Raw genomic sequence first — 27880 nt, 5'->3', positions numbered from 1 at the left:
TAAATATGTACATTGACTAATATTTGCTTATTTCTTTTCTTTTTTTTTTATTTCTAACCCCATCAAAATTAGTAAGGATGTGGAAGTAAAGGATTAGAATAGAATGCAATAAAATAACAAATGGCTAGTCCTTACATTCCACATACTTTGGCCAGGCATTGTTCTCTGTGCTTTACAGATAATAACACTTGGCAATAGATGCCCTCACAATTTTGGAATCTGGGAAAAGCAGATAAACAAGGAGTAGCTAAGGTTAGACATGAGATCATTGAAAGCTGAGAGTGCCTCAGAAGCCAACAAGAACCATGCCTCTCAGCTCCTAGAATCCAGAACAGATCAGACTGTAAATATCAAGAACCTCTGAATGGGCTACTTGGGTAGAGCTTAAACGGGATTAACTGAAAATCTTTTAAGGAGAACCCTCCAATGCATCCAAAAACTCAGGCACAGTTCCCAGTTTTCCTTGATTCTTCCCCCACCCCTTTTCTCTTGAAATCAGTCTGTCACTTAGTCCCTCACTTCTACCCTCAAAATATGCCAAATCGTTTCAGTTCTTCCTGGTTAATCTGATTCCTGATTGGCCTGTTTCTATTCTTATTCCTTACACTTCATCCTTTGTAAGAACTTACGAGAAGTATCACTGGGTAAACATGATGGGTCTTGTTCTCTGAACTTCTTTGATTTGACCTTTGGCGCCTTCTGTGAACATCTCCCCTGGCAATTCCACCTTGCCTGACTTTATTCTGTAATAAATCTATCTTGTTTAATCATGTTATTCCCTCTTTGGTCTCTTTACCCATGTGTAAAGAGGAATATATACCTTTTCTTAAGCTGTTTAATGCATTTAAAGTATCTTCTTTATATACCTGCCTAAATCCTATTTACCCTACAAAACTTTTCTTACCTAGTACTGATACTTTTAACTTAAACTTATATAACTTTTGATACACAGGATTTATATGAAAAAAAAAATTTAAAATGTGATGCATAAATGAATAAATGAATTAACTGACAAAACTAAAAAGACTGAACAAAACAATAAATACAATGAGGATGTTGGGTAAAAACAGAAAAGAAGAAAGCTGAAATAACTGGGGTGCTTTGGCAGGTGCATTACTTTCATATTGCTGCCGGAGCTAATTACCACAAATTAATTTAGTGGCTTAAAACAGCACACTGTTATACTCTTAAAGTTCTAGGAGTCCCGAGGTTAAAATCAGTCCTTTTCAAGGCTCTAGGGAACAGTTTGTTTTCTTGGCTCTTCTAGCTTCCATCGGCCACCTGGATTACCTTGGCTTGTGGGTCCTTCCTCTGTCAGGGCTAGTGGTGCAGCACCTTCAGATCTCTTGTTGGCCCTCTGATATCTGCTTCCCCCATCCCCTCTCTTCCTCTGATGCTTCTCGCTTCCTCTCAGAAGGGCCCTAGATAATTATACTGGGCTCACCTGGCTAACCCAGGTTACTCCCCCTATCTCAAGATCTTTAACTCAGTGACAGGTTTCAGGGATTAGGGTGTGGACCTCTTTGGGAAGGCAGCGTTATTCTGCCTCTCATAGAGGAGAACTGGACACATCAATATGAACATGTCAAAGTTCATACATATATAAACATGTTCTTCCCTGTGTGGTCTCCAGAATCCCCCTCCCCCTTGTATGCTTTGTCCTGAATATCTGCTTTGTCCTCAAGTTGTTTAATGCATTGAAAGTTTGTTTTTTTTTCTTAAACCTATCTAAATTCTATTTATTCTTCAAAACTTTCCGTATGTGATATTGTTATTTTTAATTTAAAATTAAAATTAATTAAAATTATGTAACATTTGATACATGGAAAGTAATGAAAAGAGTATTTAAGCTATGACATATATATGTACTTACATGTATATGTTTGTGTATGTGTGTCATTTCTTTACTTTTTGTGCTGAGAGAACCTAGAAGCAACTGTGCCCAGTTCTTTGTTTTAAATACCATCCTCCAGTGAAAGAACCGGGGCTCCTTTAGAAATGATAAGACTAGAGCAGGGAAAACACATGCTAAACCTGGAACAACTTACTATGCTAGAAAGTAAGAATGTACTCAAAGAATGTGAGAAGATGTAAAAATGACACAGACCAAATTTTAACATTAAAATAAGTAATGATAATAATGTATTTAACCCATAGAATAAAATAGGAATCTGTGACTCCAGATTTATATAAGTATGAATAAATATACACATAAATTGAGGGCAAGACAAGGCTCTTTCTTACATTATAATGCAAAATTATGACTGCAGAAAAGATGATGGAGACAGAAGGTCACCTTTTAGTAAATCATATTGCTTGTCAATTCAGGTGGAATTTTCAATACAAGCTAAGGTTAGTAGGAAGAAATTTGATGAAGAATATAATTTGTCATAATTTGACATTATCTTTGCACAAAATACTAATCAATTACAAAGGAAAGATGTGGTGTGTGTGGAGAAACCTGGCAGATATCAATGTGATCAAGTCATCTACATTCACATCACAGTGGTGCCATGAGTTGATATCCTGAGCCTAGTGATGCAGTGCACTGAGAAGAATGCATTTTTGTGGTATTTTTGCCAAGAGTTTCTTATAAGAAGACACCAGACAGATTCAGGTTGAGGTTCATAGTATAGAATATAAGGGCTATAATCTTTAAAATTCAAAGATTTGAGAAATATTCCAGATTGAAAGGTATCAACAAGACAACTAAATATGTATTCCTGGAAACTCTCCATGGCCCAAAAGGAAAAAGAGGCATTGTTGAGGTAATTAGTAAAATTTTAATCAGATCTGTGGATTGTATAGGAGTATTGTATCAAGGCTGATTTCCTGAGTTGGAATATTGTTTGTGCTTCTGTAGAAAAGTGTCTGATATGTTTTGGAGAGGAGGTGATGCACTTAAGTATTTAGGAATGATGAGGAAGCATGACAGTAGTTTTCAGAAAGTTTTTAAAAGTCCTCATAATAATTAGCGTTGGGGACAGAGAGTAAGAGATAGAGAGAGGATGGAAAATGGTGGATTGGTCCAAAGTGGTAATGATGAAGGTGATCAAAGTCGAATCTGAGACCTTTTTTTTTTAAAGATTTTATTTATTTACTTGAGAGAGAGAATGAGAGAGAGAGAGAGCACATGAGAGGGGGGAGGGTCAGAGGGAGAAGCAGACTCCCTGCTGAGCAGGGAGCCCAATGCGGGACTCTATCCCAGGACTCCAGGATCATGACCTGAGCTGAAGATAGTCGCTTAACCAACTGAGTCACCCAGGCGCCCGAATCTGAGGCCTTCTAATTCTTTTTTCCATGTCTCTTAACCTTTCTTTTGTTATATCTCCTTCCCTTTTTGTCCTACATTCTATGTAATTTGTTTAAATCCAATACTTTAGTTCTCTCTTTAGCTATATCCAATCTACTGTATAACTTCATTGACTTTTATATTTTAGTAATTATATATTTTATTTCTAAAATTTCTTACTGAATTTCTTAAATCTAAAGTTTCATGAATATTCTTTGCTTGTTCATCCTTTTGATTCTACATTTTATTTCTTAAACGTTTTGTTTTTAGTTACTTTCTGTCCTTTATGCTATTCCAGTATCTGAAATCCTTAAGGATCTAAACCTGTTTTTATTTGTCCTGATTTTCATTAGTAGAGGTTTATTTCCTTGTTTCTTTGGGTGATCTTTGTTGTGTCTTGTACTTGTGAGGTCTTAATTTGTGGAGTGCCATGGGTGCTTAAACCAGGGATGCATCTGTGTTTTCTTCTGCTGGGACCCAGGGGCTCTGTGCCTGGAACCACTTTTCTCTGCTTTAACTGCCCAAGCTTACTGTGGAAATTGTAATTTCAGCTCCTCACTTTGAAGTGGTCAAAGGTCTAATCTCCTGGGTAATGCAGACTTTTACATTCTTACCACTCACTATTTCTGTACTGGTTCTAGATCATGGTTATTTCTTTGTTTAGTTTTTGTTCGTTTTTTTGTTTTTGTTTTGTTTTGTTTTGTTTTGTTTTTTGCTATTTTTTGACCCTTAGAAAGTTTTATTACTTCCTACAAACCAAGAAATATATTCAAATACATTTTAACCAGAATCGCATTGGTACTCTAGCAGAGGAACCTCAAAATGTTGTCTTTCATTATGCAAAAAGAGGAATATTTTATGTATAATATTTTATTACTCTTCCTGAAGTGGCTATAAATCTCTTAGAGATAACACCAATGTTGTATATGCCTATTGCCTTCACTTTAGCACAGAGTTCCACACAAAACAGTTGAAATGAACTGAACTACAAATGAATTAATGAAGGTCTATTTGAAATCTCTTCACAATAGTCTTTAATGTATCTAATAGTAGCTAAAATTTACTAAGTATTTAAATATGACAGGCAACTTTCCAGGTACATGGCATGTAATATCTCATTTAAGCCTTTGTAATATATGTATGACTAGGTACTAACCATTTTCTCATTTTACAGATGAAGAAACAGACTGAGAGCTAAATGAATTGCTTAACATTAAACCTTGTAAGTGGTCCCACTATGGCAATTTTTTGGTCTATTGGTCCTGGAGCCACTTGAAGGTACTGCTGTTGACCCTCATTGAGAGAATGTCAGCATCTACACAAAAATGTATTATGAAAGCAGAAATAAATAGATAACTAAATAAATGTGTGCATGCACATACACCCAGTACACACACCTTCCTTCTTAAATTCTTCTAGTAGGATTCTGCCATGTGGACTTTACTCAAATAGAGTAATGTTGGGCATTCTGTACCCTGTTAGTACTTGAAGGAAATATTGGGGGAACATTGTATACTTGAGAAAAGCTAACACTTTCGAGGCAAACCTAGAGGTGTTCCTGTCTTCTGATGGCAGAATTCAGTGCTTAGAGGAAAGGCCCCCAAAATTTCTTCCTAGGCAGTGAATCCTTAGGACAACTTAGTTTGATATGTTAAATTAATTTATAAACTTGAATATTTTTTTCTATCTCCATAACAATAAGATCAAGTCAATTTCAGAAAGATATTAGCAGCTACTCCAATACGAGTTTTTCCTCTCTTTATTAGGAAAAAAAGTATAGAAACAAAAATGGTACAGCACTGAATAAGAACATGTGTTGAGACTGCCTGGGTTTAAATCTTAGCTCTACCTCTTCTCCTGTTTTTGGGCTAACTTAAACTCTTAGTGCCTCAGTTTCCTCATGAATATGATATGATTCTTAGAAGTACCTATCTCATAAGGATTTTGTGAATTTTAAAAGTGAGTGAATATAACTGAAGGAAGGAAGGACGGAAGGACTCCAGGATCTGATACATAATTATCACAGTGTATATGGTTTTTATTATATTTTTCCATCCTTAGCCAACCTGACCTGCTCATTTTGTTTTTTTTTTTTTTTAAGATTTTTTTAATTTATTTAACAGAGAGAGAGACACAACGAGAGAGGGAACACAAGCAGGGGAAGTGGGAGAGGGAGAAGCAGGCTTCCCACAGAGCAGGGAGCCCAATGCGGGGCTCGATCCCAGGACCCTGGGATCATGACCTGAGCTTAAGGCAGATGCTTAATGACTGAGCCACCCAGGTGCCCCTGACCTGCTCATTTTCCAACGGGTACTCTTTGCAAATTGATAGCTATAAATACCCTTCTTTAGAGACCTTATAAATTTTGATTAACATTTGAAAAGAATTTTCTGATTCCTATGAAAAGTCTTACTTTGTGATTATGAATATGTATTAGGTACCACATGTTTGCTAATTTTGTCTAAAGGTTGAATATCTCAAGTTATATTTTACAGTGCTTTATCTTCTCATTATGCATACTGAAAAGGTATTATTTTCTTCTTGAATAAAAGGCTCTGAGGAATATTGAAATTCTAATTTTGTGTGTACTCTGCAAAATCCTAGAATTTAAAAAAAGTTTATAATAAACTTAATGTATTTTTGAAATACTATAATTAAAAGGCACGGTACACCTCTGCTGCCTAATTCAAGAAGTATGTACTGAGCTGTCTTAGGAAGTTCAGTATGTGTGTAACAGTCTGAATTGTGAAGTGACACTTGAAAGTAGATATAAAAGTTAAGAAGGAAAAAAAGAGGGCAATCAATAAGAAAAACCACTCACTATTTCCTACTTTAAGATGATTTTGTCTTTTATAAGTGTCTTCAGAGTGTTAGATACCATAGTATATAATTTTGTGGTTGACAGAGAATAGTGTACCAAACTCTTGGAATGTCACCAGGAGTGTCTGTAAAGCTTTTTTCAGTGAAGCTCTACAGAAATATGGACTCAAATTAGACCGCAAGCATTACTTTTATATTGGATGGATGTTAAGTCCTCAGTAATTCAATAAAGTATTACTTCTGTACAATGTTTTGTATAGCGTGAATTATAGGTGGGAGAGATTAGACACAGAGAGGTAAGAGACACATTTAGGAGGTGATTACCATAAGGTAAAGAAGCACTGATGAGAAAAGATAAGAGACCCCAAAGCCTACTGCAAAACTCCCCTTATCTTGAATTTTGTAGGAATTGGCATTATGTTGTTTGAGATTGAGAGAAAGAGTGAGAGAGAGAGAGAGAGAGAGAGAGGGAGAAAGAAACTGAAGTAATTGAAAAGATTATGTGACTTATAATTATTCCTTAAACTTTGAAATGATTTGATTACTTGGGTATTTGGGCCTAAGCTCAAGCCTGGCTGTGTGACTTATTAGCTGAATAATGTTGGATAATGATGTTCCCTCATACTTAAAATGGGAATAACGATACTCATCCAAATGGATGATTATGCAGTTTTAAGCCTGTGAAAATGCTTTGTGAATTCTAAAACTACACAGGTGAAATGAAGGAATCCAGTATCCCTATCTACCGCTTATGAATCCTGAAAATTTGCCTCAGGTGGACATTGAAAGTACTTGAAACTTATTTTCTTTACTACTTTCTCCCGTTAGTTATTTCATTAGGATTAATTCCTGGGACTGAAATCATCCATTAAGGATAAACATCATTAAGCTCTTACTGTATCTTGCTATATTATTTCCACAGAGATTAAACCAATTTTTGAAGGTAGAAGTGGTTTATAATTTTACCAGTTTCTAAGCTACCTCATCAGACCTGAGTTTTAGTGTTTATGTTTCTCTGATTTTAATGATTATCAGAGTCCCCAGTTTTTTTAAATTTTTTATTGTTATGTTAATCACCACATATTACATCATTAGTTTTTGATGTAGTGTTCCATGATTCATTGTTTGTGCATAACATCCAGTACTCCATTAAGAACGTGCCCTCTTTAATACCCATCACCAGGCTAACCCATCCTCCCACTCCCCTCCCCTCTAGAATCCTCAGTTTGTTTTTCAGAGTCCACTGTCTCTCATGGTTCGTCTCCCGCTCCGATTTCCCCCGCTTCATTCTTCCCCTCCTGGTATCTTCTTCTTCTTTTTTTTTTCTTAACATATATTTGTTTCAGAAGTACAGATCTGTGATTCAACAGTCTTGCACAATTCACAGCGCTCACCATACCACATACCCTCCCCAATATCTATCACTCAGCCACCCCATCCCTCCCACCCCCCACCACTCCACAAACCTCAGTTTGTTTCCTGAGATTAAGAATTCCTCATATCAGTGAGGTCATATGATACATGTCTTTCCCTTAATGACTTATTTCGCTCAGCGTAGTACCCTCCAGTTCCATCTACGTCATTGCAAATGGCAAGATCTCATTCCTTTTGATGGCTGCATAATATTCCATTGTATATATATACCACCTCTTCTTCATCCATTCATCTGTCGATGGACATCTTGGCTCTTTCCACAGTTTGGCTATTGTGGACATTGCTGCTATAAACATCGGAGTGCACGTACCCCTTCGGATCCCTACATTTGTATCTTTGGGGTAAATACCCGGTAGTGTAATTGCTGGATCATATGGTAGCTCTCTTTTCAACTTTTTGAGGAACCTCCATACTGTTTTGCAGAGTGGTTGCACCACCTTGGATTCCCACCAACAGTGTAGGAGGGCTCCCCTTTCTCTGCATCCCCGCCAACATCTGTTGTTTCCTGACTTGTTAATTTTAGCCATTCTGACTGGTGTGAGGTGGTATCTCATTGAGGTTTTGATTTGGATTTCCCTGATGCCGAGCAATGTTGATGACTTTTTCATGTGACTGTTGGCCATTTGGATATCTTCTTTGGAAAAATGTCTGTTCATGTCTTCTGCCCATTTCTTGATTGGATCATTTGTTCTTTGGGTGTTGAGTTCGATAAGTTCTTTATAGATTTTGGATACTAGCCCTTTATCTGATATGTCATTTGCAAATATCTTCTCCCATTCCTTCGGTTGTCTTTTGGTTTTGTTGACGGTTTCTTTTGCTGTGCAAAAGCTTTTATCTTGATGAAGTCCCAATAGTTCATTTTTGCCCTTGCTTCCCTTGCCTTTGGCGATGTTTCTAGGAAGAAGTTGGTGTGGCTGAGGTTGAAGAGGTTGCTGCCTGTGTTCTCCTTTAGGATTTGGATGGACTCCTATCTCACATTAACGTCTTTCAACCATTTGAGTCTATTTTTGTGTGTGGTGTAAGGAAATGGTCCAGTTTCATTCTTCTGCATGTGGCTGTCCAATTTCACCAACACCATTTGTGGAAGAGACTGTCTTTTTTCCATTGGACATTCTTTACTGCTTTGTCAAAGATGAGTTGACCATAGAGTTGAGGGTCCATTTCTGGACTCTCGATTCTGTTCCATTGATCTATGTGTCTGTTTTTTTGCCAGTACCATACTGTCTTGCTGATGACAGCTTTGTAATAGAGCTTGAAGTCCGGAATTGGGATGCCACCGGCTTTGCTTTTCTTTTTCAACATTCCTCTGGCTATTCGGGGTCTCTTCTGGTTCCATACAAATTTTAGGATTATTTGTTCCATTTCTTTGAAAAAAGTCGATGGTGTTTTGATGGGGATTGCATTGAATGTGAGGATTGCTCTAGGTAGTATTGACATCTCCACAAAATTTTTTCTTCCAATCCATGAGCGTGAAACGTTTTTCCATTTTTTTGTGTCTTCCTCAACTTCTTTCATGAGTATTTTATAGCTTTCTGAGTACAGATCCTTTGCCTCTTTGGTTAGATTTATTCCTAGGTATCTTATGGTTTGGGGTGTAATTGTAAAAGGGATCGACTTCTTAATTTCTCTCTCTTCTGTCTTGTTGGTGTAGAGGAATGCCACTGATTTCTGTGCATTGATCTTATATCCTGCCACTTTACTGAATTACTGTATGAGTTGTAGCAGTTTTGGGGCGGTCTTTTGGGTTTTCCACATACAGTATCATATCATCTGCAAAGAGTGAGAGTTTCACTTCTTCTTTGCTGATTTGGATGCATTTTATTTCTTTTTGTTGTCTGATTGCTGTGGCTAGGACTTCTAATACTATGTTGAATAGCAGTGGTGACATTGGACATCCCTGACGCCTTCCTGACCATAGGGGGAAAGCTCTCAGTTTTTCCCCATTGAGAATGATATTCGCTGTAGGTTTTTCATAGATGGCTTTTATGATATTGAGGTGTGTACCCTCTACCCCTATACTCTGAAGAGTTTTGATCAAGAAAGGATGCTGTACTTTGTCAAATGCTTTTTCTGCATCTATTGAGAGGATCATGTGATTCTTGTTCTTTCTTTTGTTAATGTATTGTATCACGTTGATTGATTTGCGGATGTTGAACCAACCTTGCAGCCCAGGGATAAATCCCACTTGGTCGTGGTGAATAATCCTTTTAATGTACTGTTGGATCCTATTGGCTAGTAATTTGGTGAGAATTTCTGCATCCATGTTCATCAAGGATATTGGTCTGTAATTCTCCTTTTTGATGGGGTCTTTGTCTGGTTTTGGGATCAAGGTAATGCTGGCCTCATAAAATGAGTTTGGAAGTTTTCCTTCCATTTTTATTTTTTGGAACAGTTTCAGAAGAATAGGTATTAATTTTTCTTTAAATGTTTGATAGAATTCCCCTGGGAAGCCATCTGGCCCTGGGCTTCTGTTTGTTGGGAGATTTTTGATGACTGCTTCAATTTCCTTAGTGGTTATAGGTCTGTTCAGGTTTTCTATTTCTTCCTGGTTCGATTTTGGTACTTGATACATCTCTAGGAATGCACCCATTTCTTCCAGGTTATTAAATTGCTGGCATAGAGTTGCTCATAATATGTTCTTATAATTGTTTGTATTTCTTTGGTGTTGGTTGTGATCTCTCCTCTTTCATGATTTTGTTGATTTGGGTCATTTCTCTTTTCTTTTTGATAAGTCTGGCCAGGGGTTAATCAATCTTATTAATTCTTTCAAAAAACCAGCTCCTAGTTTCATTGATCTCTTCTACTGTTCTTTTGGTTTCTAGTTCATTGATTTCTGCTCTGATCTTTATTATTTCTCTTCTTCTGCTGGGTTTAGGCTTTATTTGCTATTTTTTTTTTCTCTAACTCCTTTAGGTGTAAGGTTAGGTTGTGTATTAAGACCTTTCTTGTTTCTTGAGAAAGGCTTGTATTGCTATATACTTTCCTCTTAGGACTGCCTTTGCTGCATCCCAAAGATTTTGAACAGTTGTGTTTTCATTTTCATTGGTTTCCATGAATTTTTTTAATTCTTCTTTAATTTCCTGGTTGACCCATTCATTCTTTAGTAGGATGCTCTTTAGCCTCCATGTATTTGAGTTCTTTCCGACTTTCCTCTTGTGGTTGAGTTCTAGTTTCAAAGCATTGTGGTCTGAAAATATGCAGGGAATTGGGATAATAATCTCAATCTTTAGTCCTGGTTGAGACCTGATTTGTGACCTAGGATGTGATCTATTCTGGAGAATGTTCCATGGGCACTAGAGAAGAATGTGTATTCTGTTGCTTTGGGATGGAATGTTCTGAATATGTCTGTGAAGTCCATTTGGTCCAGTGTTTCATTTAAAGTCTTTATTTCCTTGTTGATCTTTTGCTTTGATGATCTGTCCATTTCAGTGAGGGGGTTGTTAAAGTCTCCCACTATTATTGTATTGTTGTCAATGTGTTTCTTTGCTTTTGTTATTAATTGCCTTATTTAATTGGCTGCTCCCATGTTAGGGGCATAGATATTAACAATTGTTAGATCTTCTTGTTGGATAGAACCTTTAAGTAGGATATAGTGTCCTTCCTCATCTCTTATTACAGTGTTTGGTTTAAAAAAATCTAATTTTTCTGATATATGGATTGGCACCCCAGCTTTCTTTTGGTGTCCATTAGCCTGGTAAATGGTTTTCCACCCCCTCACTTTCAATCTGGGGTGTCTTTGGGTCTAAAATGAGTCTCTTGCAATCTGTACTGCTGAAACAAATAATGAAATATATATTAAGAAAAAAAAGAAGAAGAAGATAGCAGGAGGGGAAGAATGAAGTGGGGGGAATCGGAGGGGGAGACAAACCATGAGAGACAATGGACTCTGAAAAACAAACTGAGGGTTCTAGAGGGGAGGGGGTTGGGGGGATGGGTTAGCCTGGGGATGGGTACTAAAGAGGGTACGTTCTGCGTGGAGCACTGGGTGTTATGCACAAACAATGAATCATGGAACACTACATCAAAAACTAATGATGTAATGTATGATGATTAACATAACAATAAAAAATTTAAAGGAAATAAAAAAATAAGATGAGTCTCTTGCAGACAGCCTCTCAATGGGTCTTGTTTTTTAATCCACTCTGATAGCCTTTGTCTTTTGATTGGGACATGTAGCCCATTTACATTCAGGGTAACTATTGAAAGATATGAATTTAGTGCCATTGTATTGCCTGTAAGGGGACTGTTACTGTATATTGTCTTTGTTCCTTTCTGGTCTGTGTTGCTTTTAGGCTCTCTCTTTGCTTAGAGGACCCCTTTCAAGATTTCTTTTAGGGCTGGTTTCGTGTTTGAAAATTCCTTTAGTTTTTGTTTGTCCTAGAAGCTTTTTATCTCTCCTTCTATTTTCAATGACAGCCTAGCTGGATATCGTATTCTTGGCTGCATATTTTTCTCATTTAGCGCTCTGAAAATATCATGGCAGTCCTTTCTGGCCTGCCAGGTCTCTGTGGATAGGTTTGTTGCCAATCTAATGTTTCTACCATTGTAGGTTACATATCTCTTCTCCCGAGCTGCTTTCAGGATTTCCTTTTTGTCTCTGAGACTCGTAAGTTTTAGTATTAGATGTTGGGGTGTTGACCTATTTTTATTGATTTTGAGGGGAGTTCTCTGTGCCTCCTGGATTTTGATGCCTGTTTCCTTCCCCACGTTAGGGAAGTTCTCTGCTATAATTTGCTCCAATATACCTTCTGCCCCTCTCTCTCTTTCTTCTTCTTCTGGGATCCCAATTATTCTAATGTTGTTTCATCTTATGGTATCGCTTATTTCTCGAATTCTGCCCTCGTGATCCAGTAGTTGTTTCTCTCTCTTTTTCTCAGCCTCTTTATTTTCCATCATTTGGTCTTCTATATCGCTGATTCTCTCTTCTGTCTCATTTATCCTAGCAGTTAGTGCCCCCATTTTTTTATTGCACCTCGTTAAAGCCTTTTTGATTTTGACTTGGTTAGATTTTAGTTCTTTTATTTCTCCAGAAAGGGTTTCTGTAATAACTTCCATGCTTTTTTCAAACCCAGCTAGTATCTTTAAAATCATGATTCTGAACTCTAGGTCTGACATCGTACTAATGTCCATATTGAGTAGGTCCCTGGCAGTTGGTACTACCTCTTGTTCTTTTTGTTGAGGTGATTTTTTTCTGTCTTGTCATTTTGTCCAGAGGAGAATAGATGAATGAGAGAACAAAATGCTAACAGGGTAACAACATCCCCAGAAAATATACTCTAAACAAATCAGAAAAGACCTGAAACCGGGGGAAAAGAAAGGGAAAGAAAGAAAAAAGAAAAAGAAAAAGATAAAAACAAACAAAAACAGAACAAAACAAAAAAACAGAATATGATCAAATATGACCAGGCTGGTGCATTGATCAGTGCCACACACTAGATTTTGGGTGTATTTTGGTCTGTTAGAAGAAAGTGCCTCCCAAAATTTTAAAGAATGAAAAACTTATATAAGTACAAAAATAAGGGTTGATACGATGAAGGGTTGGAATATGAGTGTAAAGATGAAAATTATAAAAAATTTTATAAAAGGAATTGATAAGATAAGAAGTTGTTTGAATAAGGAAAGAAGAGGATTTAAAAAAAAAATGGGAGAGAATGTGATCAGGCAGGAGACAAGAACAAATCCATACACTAGAGATTTAGGGTATATTTTGATCTGTTAGAAGAAACTGTATCTCACAATTTTTAAGAGAGACCAACTTATATATACATGCCAAAAATAAGGGTAACTACTATGAAGGGATAGAATATGACTCTAAAAATGAAAAATCTGCCACACTCAGGCACCCCCGGTCTTCCTGTGACGCCAAGGATCCTGAGACCACACTGTCCCGAGAGGGTTCCACCCCCCTGCCGCTTAGCCCCTGGAGTGACGTCCCTCAGTGGAGCCGATTTCTAAAAGTTCCGATTTTGTGCTTAGCTGCTCTATCACTTGCCAGAAGCGGTTGACAGAGGCCCCCTGCCCCGCCGTCTATCCTCCCAAATATCGCCTCGAATTCATTTCTCCGCACGTCCTATCTTCCAGAAAGTGGTCACTCTTCTGTTCAGAGAGTTGTTGCTCTTCTTTTCTTCAATCTCCTGTTGAGTTTGTAGGTGTTCAGAATGGTTTGATCCCTATCCAGCTGAATTCCTGGGACCAGACGAAATCCAGGTCTCCTACTCCTCCGCCATCTTGCTCCACCACGCCCCAGTGTTGTTTTAATGTATATGCTTTTGGTGAATAATATTTATAATTATTTTTTAAACTGTATGAATTTTCTCCTCTTTGAATTATCTGCCCAATTACTTTTTAATTTACTAATATGCTATTATTCATAGACACTAATAAACAAAACATCTAAGTGAATTATTTGCATTAATGTTTTATTGATTAAAATTTACCATATTTGCTCATTAGTATTTTGTTAATTAACAATGAAGAACTTACATTGATAAATAAGATAATTAATAAAAATTGACATTTTTCCAATCATATTTAGTATTAATATCTTCCTAGTTTATTTTCTTTTTAATTAGTTTTACTTTTATGTATATTTAATTTATATATATATAGTTTTATATACATGTATATAATTTTCCTTTGTAATTTTTTGTCTTCTGTTTCAAAGTTGAATATAATTCTTCACAGAGAATCCTTTTCTCCTTTTACCTCTGTTATTTTTTTCTGAAGGTTGTATTTTATCAATATTTGTCTTTTTAAATCATCTGGAGTTTATTTTGAAATGTGGTGGGAAAAGTATGGTTCTAGACTGCCTGACCACCCCTCCTCCTTGATCTCTCACCTTCCTCAGCTTCTGTGACTTGCTCTTTCCTGGTTCTCTTTCTCATAATCTGACTCCTTTCCTCCTTCTCTTTTCTCCTCCCTCTCCCCATCCTTCCTTCCTTCCTTGTCTCCTCTTCCTGCATAAACAGGAGTCATTAACCTTGAATCATTTCTCAACTTTTCTCCCCATGTTATGTTCCTGAAGGTCTCATCTCTTCACACTTCAGGGCACCTCTTTTCAATTTTTTTTAAACAATTGAATGCAAGTACAAGACATGCTCCTGAATGTTTCATGTATATTATTATGTGTAATCTTTATAATAGTTCAGTAGGTTGTTCATGGCTGTGCTTTTACACAGAAAATGGTAACTCTAGAATCTAAGGGATTTGTCCAGTAATACAAGCCTAATAAATGGTGAAACCTAGAAAGATTCCCAGTGTTTGTTAAAAACTTTTAAGCCTTATCTTAATTTTGATGCTGTATTGCCTCAGTCACCTAGTCTCCCCATTACTCTCAAACTCTGGTCATTCTCTACCCCCTCTCTCTATCTCTTCCTCTCTTTCTCTCTTTCTCTTCTCTCTGCAGCATCTCTCAACCCATCCCTTCCCTCTCATTCCTACTGCATAAATTCTACTAACAGTTCACTATATCTTTGACCAATGCATAGGCTGATGTCTCCCAACCACCATCCTTCAGATAGATGATAGATAGGTAGAGATAGAGATAGAGATATGATTTATTACAAGAATTGTGGAATTCCTTCCTTCTTTCTTTCTTCTTTCTTTTTGGTGCTATTAAGGATCCCTGTTTCAGGTATTCTGTTGTGGAGGCTAATCTGACTTCGCCAACAGTGGCTTAAGAGTGGACAACAGAGAGCTCTAGCTTGTTGGCTCCACATTTAGTCAAATTCTAGATTGTTTTGTAGTCAATAGGGGTCAAATTTAGCCATTTCTGGTAGTCTGTTTTTGCCATGAGTCTCCTCTTCTCATTTTTAAGACTTTGAATTCAGGGAAGCTTCTAGATGGAAAGATCCATGCATATACCCAGTCACACATTTTTTTCCTGCTTCTGAATTATTTATCTGCTTTTGTAATTATAAACTTAATGCCTCTGCATGGACTTTGTAAGAACATGGGCTCTTTAGTCTGGAAAATTATAATACTTAAAATGTAGTTAAGCACGTGGTAGTGCTAAAAAAATCGTATTGAGCTGGGCTCTGGCTGGGTCTTCATAATACACTAGCTATGAGGCCTGTAGGAGTTCTAAGGCTTGCTCACATAGAGCTTCTGTGTCTTTAGCCATGTGGTATAGCATTACACTTGCTTACCTGTGAACTTCACACAGTGTGATTCCAAGCAAGAAAAACATTCATTATGTGTAAGATACTGTTCAGCTGAGGAGAAAAAAGTTCTTTGTGATATGACTGTGTTCATTACAAAGAATGGAAAGTTTCTCTTTGATGGTTTCAGAGGTGAAACTAGACAGAGGGAAATAGTAGGTTTGGAAAGAGATTCCTTGGCCATGTAGAGGTAATGGACCCTCTACATTTATTGCTGTGGCTTATAAAAATTCAGTCAGACTTCCATTTCACAGGTTCTAAATCAGAATTTTGAGAGGTGGGTACTGGGAATATTCTTATTAACTGCCTTTCTCCCTGTCCCTAACACACAAACACACACACACACACACACACATGCACACAGACACACACACACATACACACACAATACACACACTCTAGGCAATCATTTTTGCACATGCTACAGTTTAAGAACCAATGATAGAGGCAAAAAAAGTAGAAAATTAAGGGATGAATTTTGGAAATATCTACATTTATAGGAGAGGAAAATGAAGTGGAGATGGAAAATATAAAATCAAATAAACACAAAATTAAGACATGTACACAATAGAAAAGTTAGTGTCCAGAGGTCTGGAAGTTGAGGACTAAAACAAGATGTTTAAAAATTTGAAGTGAATAAATAATGATAGAGATTCTAGATCTGTGGTTAATATGCAGAAAGGTCCTTGGCAAGCTTTGGACTGCATGATTTCAAATGTACCTTCTAATTCTAAAAAGCTATGGATACCAGGGGCAGCTGGGTACATGTGACCTTCTAAGATTCTTCCAGACCTCTTTGTTCCTACCTCTTTCTGGCGCTGATCACATGTACCTCATTTCATGGCTGTGTGAGTCCATGCCTTTTCCTGTTTAGATCCTACATAATCTTCATCTTGACTATCCCTCAAGCATCTACCACAGCACCAAACACAGCCCTGTATACCTTGTAGCACTCAGTGAATGCAGATTAAATCCTTTCCCTGGTATTTCCTTCTCTAAAGAATCATAAACCTAACTGCACTGCAGCATTCCCTCTTTGGGGCAGGAAGAGATGGAGGGAAAGGAAAAGAAGAAAACAATATCTGAAGGCATAGGAGAGAGGCCAAGAACTCAGTGTAAAAGTTTATCTGGCATAATACAGTGAAGAGCCCCATGCTCCACCCCACAGTGGATGAGGACCCTTGACCTTGTCTAGATTCCATCTTTTTAACAGTTTTAATGGATACATATTAATTGAAATTAAATTCTATAACCACACTAGCAGTTGACATTTGTTGCCTTAATGATCAGAAAGCTTTCAATATTAAAAGCAAATGTAAGACTGGATTTTGTTAATATGCTAGCAAATATATCAGTCTCATTTTTTCTTTTCATATCATAAAATAATTTCAGAACTGTTCTTGCCATAAAAGAAAAAACTCAAACAAATAAGTGGTTAAAGTATATACTGCTGCTATTTTTTTTAATGCTGTGGTAGAAATATAAAGGATTGTTTTTACCTTTAGATGAAACCTTTTGACCTGAAAATGTAGTGAATTTACCTTTAAAGTAATCTACTAACAATATCCACTTGATTTGTAAAAGTATTTTAACATTTATTTAAGGGGCCTTTCTAAATAATGGAATGTTTTGACCAACTTGATAAAGATAGCTGATTCAGCTTTTAGGATACCAAAGGATAATTTTAACTGCCAAAATTACGCTATTTCATTGATAAAGGATCTTCTGTAAGTCACCTGCTTTGGTTTATTTTCCCAAACCACTTGCTTGGTCCATTGTTTTTAATACTTAGGTAAAATTTTAATACTTTCTAATTTGTGATAAAATATTTTCTACAGTGATTGCTAGATCTATTCACACATGGCTTTAAAAATCTTAGCTGAATAAGAATTGGAAAAGTCATAAAATCAGGGAACTTTTGAGATTATCTAGTTTTGACATTATTATAATTAAGGGGAAATGGGCTCAGGGAAGTTATACTGCTTGTTTGGATCATAACAGAGACTAGAACTCAGGCCTTCTAACTCACAATTGCTTTTATTTTTTGTCATGTAATATCCATAAAGTCCATTCTGTAGATATTTCATCATATATTATATATCTTTACATATTATGCTACTTCCTAAAAGCTGTATTTCTTTGAAATGAGTTATCTTTCTAGCTGATGTAGAATTAAAAACATTTTGTAGATTACAAATAGGTTTAGATATCAGAAAATCCACAAACATTTTTATGGAGTTAGAATGTTAATCAGTGATACTTTTGGCCAAGTAACAAAACTGGTCAAAACTCTAAATCTCTCCTAAAAAACAGTACTGATTAATGTCTTCAGTAATAGAAGCCGGACTGAAAAAATTTTTTAAATTAATTTGTGTAGATTTTCACAATTTTTTATAGTTATCAATCTCATAGATAGTAATCAATAAATAAGCAGGCGTATAGCAAATATTACTTCTCCAGAGCCCTTTCCACAGCCTCCCAAGGCTCCTGGGAACAAAAGCATATTATAGGAAAACCCCTATGTAATTTGGGGCCAAATCTACAAACTTGGATAAAATCAATGTTAAAATTTAGTGTTTAGCCAGAGTGTGTGTGTGTGTGTGTGTGTGTGTGTGTGTGTGTGTGTGTGTGTGTGTGGTGTGATCCTCACAACAAAGTGAGGGTGAGAAAGAAGGAGCCAGGAGGGGCAGAGAGAGAATCTTAAGCAGGCTCCACACCCAGCACAGAGCCCAACACGGGGCTTGATCTCACAATCCTGGGATCATGAACTGAGCCTAAGTCAAGGGTTGGACGCTTAACCAACAGAGCCACCTAGGTGCTCCTGTATAGAAAAGTGTTGTTGCCCTTTCTTTGCTGATGGGAAACCAAAGGCTTGGGGTCTGTTTATTCGTTCATAGTCCCACAATGGCAGCACCAGGTGCATTACTGGGCCCCTTTTACAGTGATGCTTCCCTCAAATCCTTAGAGAATTCTTTTTCCAGCCTCAAATTCCCTTAGCCCTTGTATATGCCTATCAGTATACTTCTCACACTCCATTGTAATTATTTGAAACTGTCTACTTCCCCCATTAGACTGTGTATTTCTCAACTACAAGAACCAAGTCCTCTTTCATGGGGGTTCTCCTACACCTGACTTGTTATCCTCAACTGTGGAGCAGATATCAGTACATGGTTGGGAAGGGGATGATTAGTTTTCCTCCAGCCCTTCTATGTGGACTGGATAGTGCAGAGTCAAATTTATTTCCATAATAATATTAATAACATAATAGTATACTATGTCCATGTATTGTGCTTTCATTATGTATTAAACACTTGACTGAGCACCTAAAATTGATTACCTCTAAAATGGATTCTTTTATTTATTTCTCACAATGACCCATACAAAACCCATAGGCATTATTTTAGTATGTTTGTTTTGTTAGTTGGCTTTTCTCCCTCCCCTGGAGCTAGAAGACTCCTGGTATAGAACCTCAAGTTTTTTATTCTCCTCAGTTCACAGGACATTTAGGTGCAGCTGTTATCCTCATATTACTTACATATAAAGACACTTGCATTATGCTGTCTCAAGCTCATCACAAGGACTAAGAAAGTTTCCAATCCATGCACAAATCAGATTGTTCAATTCAATCAATTAACTCAGATGAAAATACAAAGAAGATCAAAGACAGAGGGATATGGGCATTTGTCAGACAGACTTGGGTCCCAATCTTGAATATCTGTGACCTCACACAAGATATGTACTTACTTTGAACCTCAATTTCCTCAGTGGTAAAAATGATGTTACAATTTTTTTTCCTAAGAGATGGGATGAATTAGATCTAGCCTTACAGTGTAGGATTTAGAAATTTGCATCCAGTATCATTAAATGACATTTTTATAGCCTTTTTCCGTTTTGTAAAATAAAAAAAGTCACCTGGATTTTTTTTAAAAAATCAAAACACCAAAAGAGCCTAGGATCTCAAGATTTCTCTAAGACAGTTTTTTTTCCCCATAAAAATGGAGCTGAAGTTCTCTGATACAAAAAGAACATCTTTGAGAGAATGCCACGGTTTTATTTAACTTTTGAGAAAAGATGAAGACATAGTTGAAAGAGGTTAAGATTTTTTCTTTCTCCACTCCTTTATGAGCTGTGACCCTTTCAGCCTCTCTTCTATTCTCTATTCCAGGGTTTCTTTCAGCTCAAAAATGGTGAAGAAAACTGTTCTCTTTAATTTTTCTGAATCATTATGAGAATGGGTGAAAAAAGGCTCTTGAAAATAAAAGGTGCCATACAACAATATTGTATTACACAAGAGATGTGTGATTAAAATCTGCAAAGCTCAATAAATATTTAGGAAAAGGTACTCTAAAAATATCCTGGTGCAATGCAAAGTGGCAGTTCCGATTTATAATCCATTAAGGAAGAGTGTACCTAGAATCATACTCCATTCAAGTTTCTGGGCACACTAAATCTGGGGAAAGACAAATAGCATAAGTGATTTTTAAAGTACTCTACAGAGAGCTTTTGCAGGAAATAATGAACTCTCAACCAGCATATGATCAAGGGGAAAAGGCTTTATGAATTTTCAAAACACCTCTATGAGTATAGTGTTACATTTGGGGAGGAATGGCAAGAAAAGCTGTGAAGAAGTAAAAAGTAGATTTCATGTGTATGGGCAATGTTTTTTGACTTAAAAAGCATGACCTAAAGCAAATTTAACAAAAAGTTAATATTTGTCAAATATGATATATTATTACATATATCTTCTCTGTGTACTATATATACTCTGTTTCTTTTGTATATCAGAGATATTTTATAATTTTAAATTGATTTTCCATCAGGATCATGTGGCATACTGCAGCATGGATGATGATTATTAGGACTAACTATGCTAAAGTAACTGTATAAGGCGTGAGTGAAACGTAAGTAGAGGTAGGGCTTCTTCATGGAGCTACGCAGGATGTGCCCTGCAGAAATCAAAGGATACTATTCATGTAGATTATCATGGGACTTGTGTCCCCTGGTGTTGTTCCATTCATCAGCCCTTGGAAGGAAAGATGAAGTAGAGGAATGCAAATAATCAAAGTGTCATTTAGAAATTAGGGTGAATGAAGTGGGCAGGACCAGTTTCATGAATGTGGTGACTTTCAAACTCAGGCTAGAAAGATAACTAGAATTTGGGTAGGCAGATGACTAGAATTTGGGGTACAGAAGGGAGACAGACTTTCCAGGCAGATGTAATTATAAAGGCAAAGTCATAGAGTTGAGAATATTGGTGATTTATACATTCCTCCAGCTCCAAATTTGTCCAATACACTTTGTTACCTGGAATAACTCCAAGTCCCAGGAGATAAAATTGTGCCCAGACTCACTTTTTGCTCTCCTTCAGAGCCCAGTTTTCCCTTCTTCTGTCTACCAGTCTCTTTCTGTGAGTTTCATTGAGCACTTTTGCACTAAAGTCTTAAGAACTTTAGGTTCTTACACTCTCAGTCATTTGCCTTCCAAAACAAGACTATGCAGAAGAATGGTGCTTTCAGTGATAGAGCACCCTCACCAGAAAAACCTTTCTAAAACTCCCCTTTATGTAAGCAGTTTCAGTTTCCTCCTATCAAATACACAAAGTCTATAAAATACAAACTCCATAGCATGACTTTCAGACTCCTAATGATCTGTGCCATTTCATCCAATTTTGTCCTACTCACCATGTGCTACAGCCACTTTAACACCTGCACTTTCTTCCTCTCCTGGACTGGCCCATCCAGCTGGGGGTAGCTGGGAGCCCACACCTTATATTAGGGCTTAATTACAGGCTTCACCATTTACCACAGCTTTAATTTGGGCAAGTTATTGCCTTAGGGAGCTTTGGCTCTTTCTCTGTAAATGAGACAAAAGTATTTAATGTTAAGGGTGATTGGTATATTGAAATGAAATCAATGTAAAATGCTTGGAGGATTTTCTAGATATATCAAACTCTCAATAGATTTGTTCCTTCTTTTTATCATTCATCTTTGAAGGAGTCCTTTGCTTTTGTTGATTTTTGAATGGACTGTCTTTCTCTTCCTCCTCACCCCCAGTGCCACAGGCACACCACCATTTGTAAAAGTTTAACCTGACACATTGTGTCTAGCCCTTTTCACATTAGAAAGTAAGGCTCCCTCCACCCCCCCTTGTCTTTTGTGTTTCTTCTCTTTACAATATCAACTGCTTTCCTCATATTTGAAATATGTTATATTGGCTTCTGGATCTAAACTGTTCATTTTGCAGTCTGCAAAGGCTAAACTCATGATAAAACACATAGTACTAGGAAAGTTTTTAAAAAAATGCATACATTTCTGCTATAACCACACATAGATTGAATAATTTAGGTAAAGGAAATGATTCCTTTATTTGTATCTTTATTGCCACAATAACACCATTGTGTTAAGTAAGGCCTATGTACCCACAAGTTGTGATTCTGCAAAGCAGAGATTGTTTTGCCTTTGTACTCCCAATCTGAGGCACTAACCCAAACATTTGAGGAAACTTAATATGTGAGTCATTAAGAGAAGTGGTTTCTGTTATTACTAGTTATGAGCTTACAGTGGATTGCTGGGACATTTTCATAATCAAATCTTAATGCTGAGGAAGCACTCAACTGATCATGTATGCCAACACAGACATAAGGCAGCTCCCATGTGTGTGGGGCTGAAAAAAAATTATAGCATGTGAAAGGAAAAAGTCATTTTGAACATCTCCCAAATTTTATTTATTTATTTTTGTTTATGGAAAATATAACATAAAACAATATTGAAAACCATTTTGAAATAAAAATCACTTGTGCATTTGTTTTGCATATCACCTTCTGGTCCTTGACCATAGATATACATATTTCATAGTTTCAAACATAAACATAATACATCTGTCATTTGGCATGTTGCTTTTTATTCCATAATTTTTTTTAGTATTTTCCTTTTCTTTTTTTCATATATTTGCTTTCTGTCAGAGAATATTCTAGGTGTTAGAGATACAGTGGTGAAGAAAGCATTCATGGTAAATACAAATTAAACACACCTATATGCACACAGTATATATGTATGCATATATTAAACAAAGGAAATAGGGTTTCTATTAGGAAGGAGGAAATGGGGAGTATTTTTCAATAGGTAATTAATAGTACCTCCCATTGCCTTTCTCTGCCACAAATGTGAATACCTTTTTTAACTTTGCACGCATATCAATAACACTTTCACCTCACAGCCCCAAAAGAGAGAAAATACAAGTTGCCTTCATGAATGGCTTTCATCCAAGTCAAATATCTCTGGAGAGTGTTGCTATTCTCTTTAGAAAGTTATCTGTTTCTCTGGCTAGAAATTAAGTCATCCACCTTTAGAAGCCCAGTATAAGATGGAACAGAAGAAATAGGTTATCTGCCAAAGAAAGAAAGCCTGTTCCCAAAAGGCAGACTGGAAAATCAAAAACATAGTAGCCACTAGGACTTGACATGTGTCATATCCCTGTGAACAGGGAAAGTCTGGATTCTTGGTCATGGAAGTAGAGTAAGGCAGACGATTAGGAGAAAGCCCTTCTAGAGAAAGCACATGGTTAGTAACCCACTTCCTGTGTCTAAAATCAGAAATACATGGATGACCTTAATAGCTGAACAATTAGAGGTTTTTGTGAAACAGATGAGGTTTCTCTAGCATTCGAGTTTCATTGTAGTTTAGTGTGCTCGTGGTCATGTGTTTCCTGCCAATCTCATGCAGCAGCCGGATATTTTATGATCTTATATAACAAGAGATTTCTTCCTATTAGCCACATTTCCTTATAGTTTGTGAACTTTATTGCTAAATGTTCTGCTGCTTCTCTGGCTCTTTTCCTACCACCTTTGGTGTGAAAGGGAAAATTAAGTTTTCCAGTTCTGTAAGACTCCAAAGCATCCATTTTTATTGTATATCATAAAACACTTCCCTGGAAAAGCTATGTATTACTCCCTTCTTGATTTTTTTTTTGATGGGTCAACTTTATCTAAATTTTGTCTTTTCTTGGAGGATTATTAAAAAAAAAGGAATCAGTCCTCATATGGAAGCATTCTGATTCCTTTTTTTAAAAATTTTTTCCTAATATTATACACCTAAAGAGTAAGTAACAAGTAACTTTTTTACAAGTTCATAACAAGGGCTGTTATCTACCACACCTGAAATTGTGTTTTCAGTGCCCTGTGTGCCATGCTGGAGTTTGGCACACTTTTTTTCTGTGAAAGACCCAGTAGAAAATACTTTGGGTTTTGCTGGCCATATGTCTCTGTTGCAGCCACTCAATTCTGACTTGTAGCGTGAAAGACCTGTAGTCAATATGTAAACAGGTGCACATGGCTGTAGAGCAATAAACTTTATTCACAAAAATAAGTGGCAAGTCGGATTTGACTTGCAGACCATAATCTATTGACCCCGCTACTCTAGCTCCTTCACTCATTCAATTCCACATTTTAGTATGTTACTTTCAACCCCCTGCTATTCCTAAATAAATTCTGATTTGACAATAATAGAAAACCTAATTCAAAACAGCTTAAACAATGAGGAACATTTATTTTCTCACATAATCAGCAATTCCCAATTAGGGCTCCTGTAGAATTGTTTAATGCACCAATTTACTATCACTATCTCAGTGTTGTCAGCAAAGATCCAGGTTCTATACCTCTGTCTGCCCTTCCATCTCCAGAGTCATGTTCTCATCCTTAGGCTGAAGTGCACTTCATAATCACAAGATAGCTGCAGCAAGCCCTGCAGTTATACACACACACAACATCCCACTGTAAAAATTCTTCTTATAGCTCCTTTTCACAGTAAGATTTCCCCTTATGCCCTCAGTAGTGTACTTTCTTTCACTCTCCACTGATATAAATGGGGTCACATGCTCACTTATAAGAAATCACAGTTACAGGAAATGGTATTACCACCACTGGCTTGGAGAGAGTCAACTTTTTTAAATGGATGGATGCCCTAACAAAAGCTAGGTCCTGATTAAAATGATACAGGAAATAGATTTTAGGGTAAAAGACCAATAATGTAAAAATATACTTAGAAATATTTGTGAATTATTTCTTTTGTAAAATCTATCAAAAGGGAAGTTAACTCATCAAATATTGTGTGTATTTTTATTGTTCATGTTTACATTTTTCCCCAAAAGATTGAAAGAATAAACTTGGATAATAAGAATAGATTAGTTATGCAACAATCTTTCCAATATTTCTACTCAGTTATTCTAATTTTCTAGTTTTATCATCTTTTATTATAGAAAATTCCAAATAATATAAAAGTAGACCGAATCATATAATGAATACCTCTGTATATATACTCAACTTCGACATTATCAACTCCTGGTCAAATAGTGTCCTATCTATACCCCTATTCAACTCTGCCATCCATTGGATTAGTTTTTGTCAAATGCCATATATCATGTTTTATTTAGTAAATATTTCAGTATGTACCTCTAAACTTTAAGAAATTTTTAGGGGTGCCTGTGTGGCTCAGCCAGTTAAGCATCTGCCTTCTGCTCAGGTCATGATCCCAGGGTCCTGAAATGGAGCCACAGCATCGGGCTCCCTGCCGAGCTTCTCCCTTTCCCTCTGCTGCTCCCCCTGCTCGTGCTCTCTCTCTCTCCCTTGCAAATAAATAAATAAAATCTTAAAAAAATTTTTTAAACCAAAACCAGTGTATTATTATAATATTTTTTAAAATTAACATCCTTAATATCAGGATACTAAAATTCAATCCTTGTTTAGATTTCATGAATTGTCTCATAAATTGATTTTGGTAGTTGTTCAAGTCAGAATCTAAAAAGACTCATACATTGTAATTGTCTGATATGTTTCTCAGATTTCTTTTAATGCTTTGGGTCTTCACTCTCATTTTGTCTCTTGCAGATTATTTGATAGACAATTAGATGTGTCTTACAGATTTACCCATATTCTAGATTTTGCTGTTACATTCCCTTGGTGTGAAGATGTGCCTTGACTTCCTGTATTTTGTGTAAGATTTAGAAACATGATCAGAAAGTTATATTTAGAAACATGCTCAGATTCAGATTCAATTTTTGTCAAGAGTATCTCATATTGGCATTGTACATATCCATCAGGGAGCACATAATACATGGTTTTCTCTCTTTCTCTGTAATAATAGCAGTCACTAGGGATCATTGTCTAGATTTATTATTTCACTAAGCCAATATTTTATTCTAAAGATGTAGAAATTGAGGCTCAATTTCCTCTTTGCCCTTCTTTGAACATTTCAAGCACTTTCTAACTCAAGACCTGCACCGATTTTGCTTTTGACCTAGGATGCTCTTATCCCAGATGGTTGCCTACTTCATCCCCACTACATTCCAATTTTTGCTCATCATTTACCTCCTTGGATTGAATTTTTGTGATGGCCCCATCTAAAACTCTACTGCCCATCATTCTCTGTTCTCATATCCTGCCTTTGGTTTCTTTTCTGAGCATTTATAAATATCTGACATTACATGCTTGTATTGGCAATCTTTCCCACGTATGAACAATGTGAAGGGGGGACTTTGTGTTGTTCATTCTCTTAACATGATAGGACTAAAACAGTGCCTGTCATATAGTAAGTGCTCTGTAATGCAAATGTTTGAATAAAAGGTTGAATGAATGAATCTGAACAAGAAGCTACATTGAATAACTTCCAGTCTTTATCAGTCCTTGTCCAGGTGACACTATGTGATGAGCTTGAGCTTCGTTTTGTTAAACTCTATGTGCAAGAATACTGGGCTTACATGTCTTTTGAGGCCAGTTTAGTGTTGTGGTGCCTAAACACTTTGAAACTACTGTTTCCCAAGACAAATTTATTCCCTGTCTGATTTGTAGAATAACTGCTGCCCTTACTGACTAAACCTTTCCCTACATATGATTCTATTTAAAGAAGAAAAAAATAGGGGTGCCTGGGTGGCTCAGTTGGATGTAAGATGGAACCCTGCATCACATCTGGCTCCCTATTCATCAAGGACTCTGCTTCTCCCTCTCCCTCTGTCTCATCCCCCCTGCTCAAGCTCTGTCTCCGTCTCTCTCTCTCAAATAAATAAATAAATAAATAAATAAATAAATAAATAAAATCTTTTGAAAAAAAATATGTTGCAAAGATTAGAATTAATGGAAACAGAGCTCCTAGACTGTTATGGAAAAATCTGCCAGTGTAGCTGGCAGGAATAACAATAACAAGTAATAGCACTTGTTATTGTTACTCAACTAAAACTTGGCTTTGGCTTGCTCTTCCTTATGGCAGTTGCAATTTAATAAGGGGTTGGAGGGAGAGTCATTTATATAAAGCAATAATTATGATAATATAACCATTATCAGTGTTGTGATGAGAAAGCTACATGGGAAACAGTGATTGTACAGAAATACCCCAAAAGATGAGATACTTAAAGGAAAACCATAATATTCCATGGCTTGTACAGTAGAGTTAAGTTTTAAAATCACATTGCTAATTCTTGGTAGATTTGCTAATGGCCAGTGGCTAATTTAAATAATAAGCACTTAGTGTATATGTGTGTGCGGGGAGATCTAAAGTCATTATGTGGAGCTTCCTAATGTATAGTATTTGCCTCACAGCAGGTATTCAAAAAATGTAAGTTTTTTTTCTTCCCCTCATAGACACTGTATAGGTTTTTACTCTTTCCGTGGGAAAAAATAATCTACAAAGTGAAAAAAAAAGAAGAGAAGAATTTAATTGGATAAAATGTTATTTGCTTTATGTGTTATCACCTGCTATCAAGAAAGTTCTGATGCTTGAACAATCCATTTATGGAATTCTCCTCTATCACATTTGGTTGATGTCACAATACTGCCTAAATCTTCTCTGAATTTGTCACCAGTTCTGTTCTCGGGGTTATTTTCTTGAAGGTTCTGTTAAGGAAAATAGAAAGGAAGTATGTCTTCATATTGATAAAGAAATTATAAATATATGTGTGTTCATTTCTTTAGTTCTTTACCTTTTAGATGTTGCTATATTTGCTGACAAAACCCAATAACCAAATATGGTTGAAAGACCATTGAGAAGACACTGAATCTCAGGATATTAATGGCCAAGTCTGCACTTATTCTTTATAGGACAGTCTATCAGATGATGAAGGGAGTGTGTGACCACCCTCTGTACATGCCATGCATCTGAGCTAATGATTGAGACCAAATGATCCTGACACA

The 27880-nt window shown here is 36.5% G+C and overlaps 1 protein-coding gene across 3 annotated transcripts in view; it reads left to right on the top strand.

Moving 5' to 3' along the window:
- ANO3 (anoctamin 3) overlaps positions 1-27880 on the top strand; it is a 429391-nt gene that overhangs the window by 186842 nt on the left and 214669 nt on the right. The window contains exon 5 of one of the 3 annotated variants that reach the window (XM_088017429.1): positions 15972-15982. The exons of the other annotated variants lie outside the window; for them this stretch is intronic. The gene's annotated coding sequence lies outside the window, so the exon portion shown is untranslated. The remainder of the gene's footprint in view (positions 1-15971; positions 15983-27880) is intronic. 3 annotated transcript variants of the gene reach the window in all.

This window comes from Eumetopias jubatus, unplaced genomic scaffold (genome assembly GCF_037043125.1).
Source record: "Eumetopias jubatus isolate StellerSeaLion01/CBP00866 unplaced genomic scaffold, mEumJub1_p1.0 scaffold_13, whole genome shotgun sequence".
NCBI classification, from domain to species: domain Eukaryota; kingdom Metazoa; phylum Chordata; class Mammalia; order Carnivora; family Otariidae; genus Eumetopias; species Eumetopias jubatus.
The sequence above is the reverse complement of the archived record's forward strand: the minus strand, read 5'-3'. Positions and strand labels throughout refer to the sequence as shown.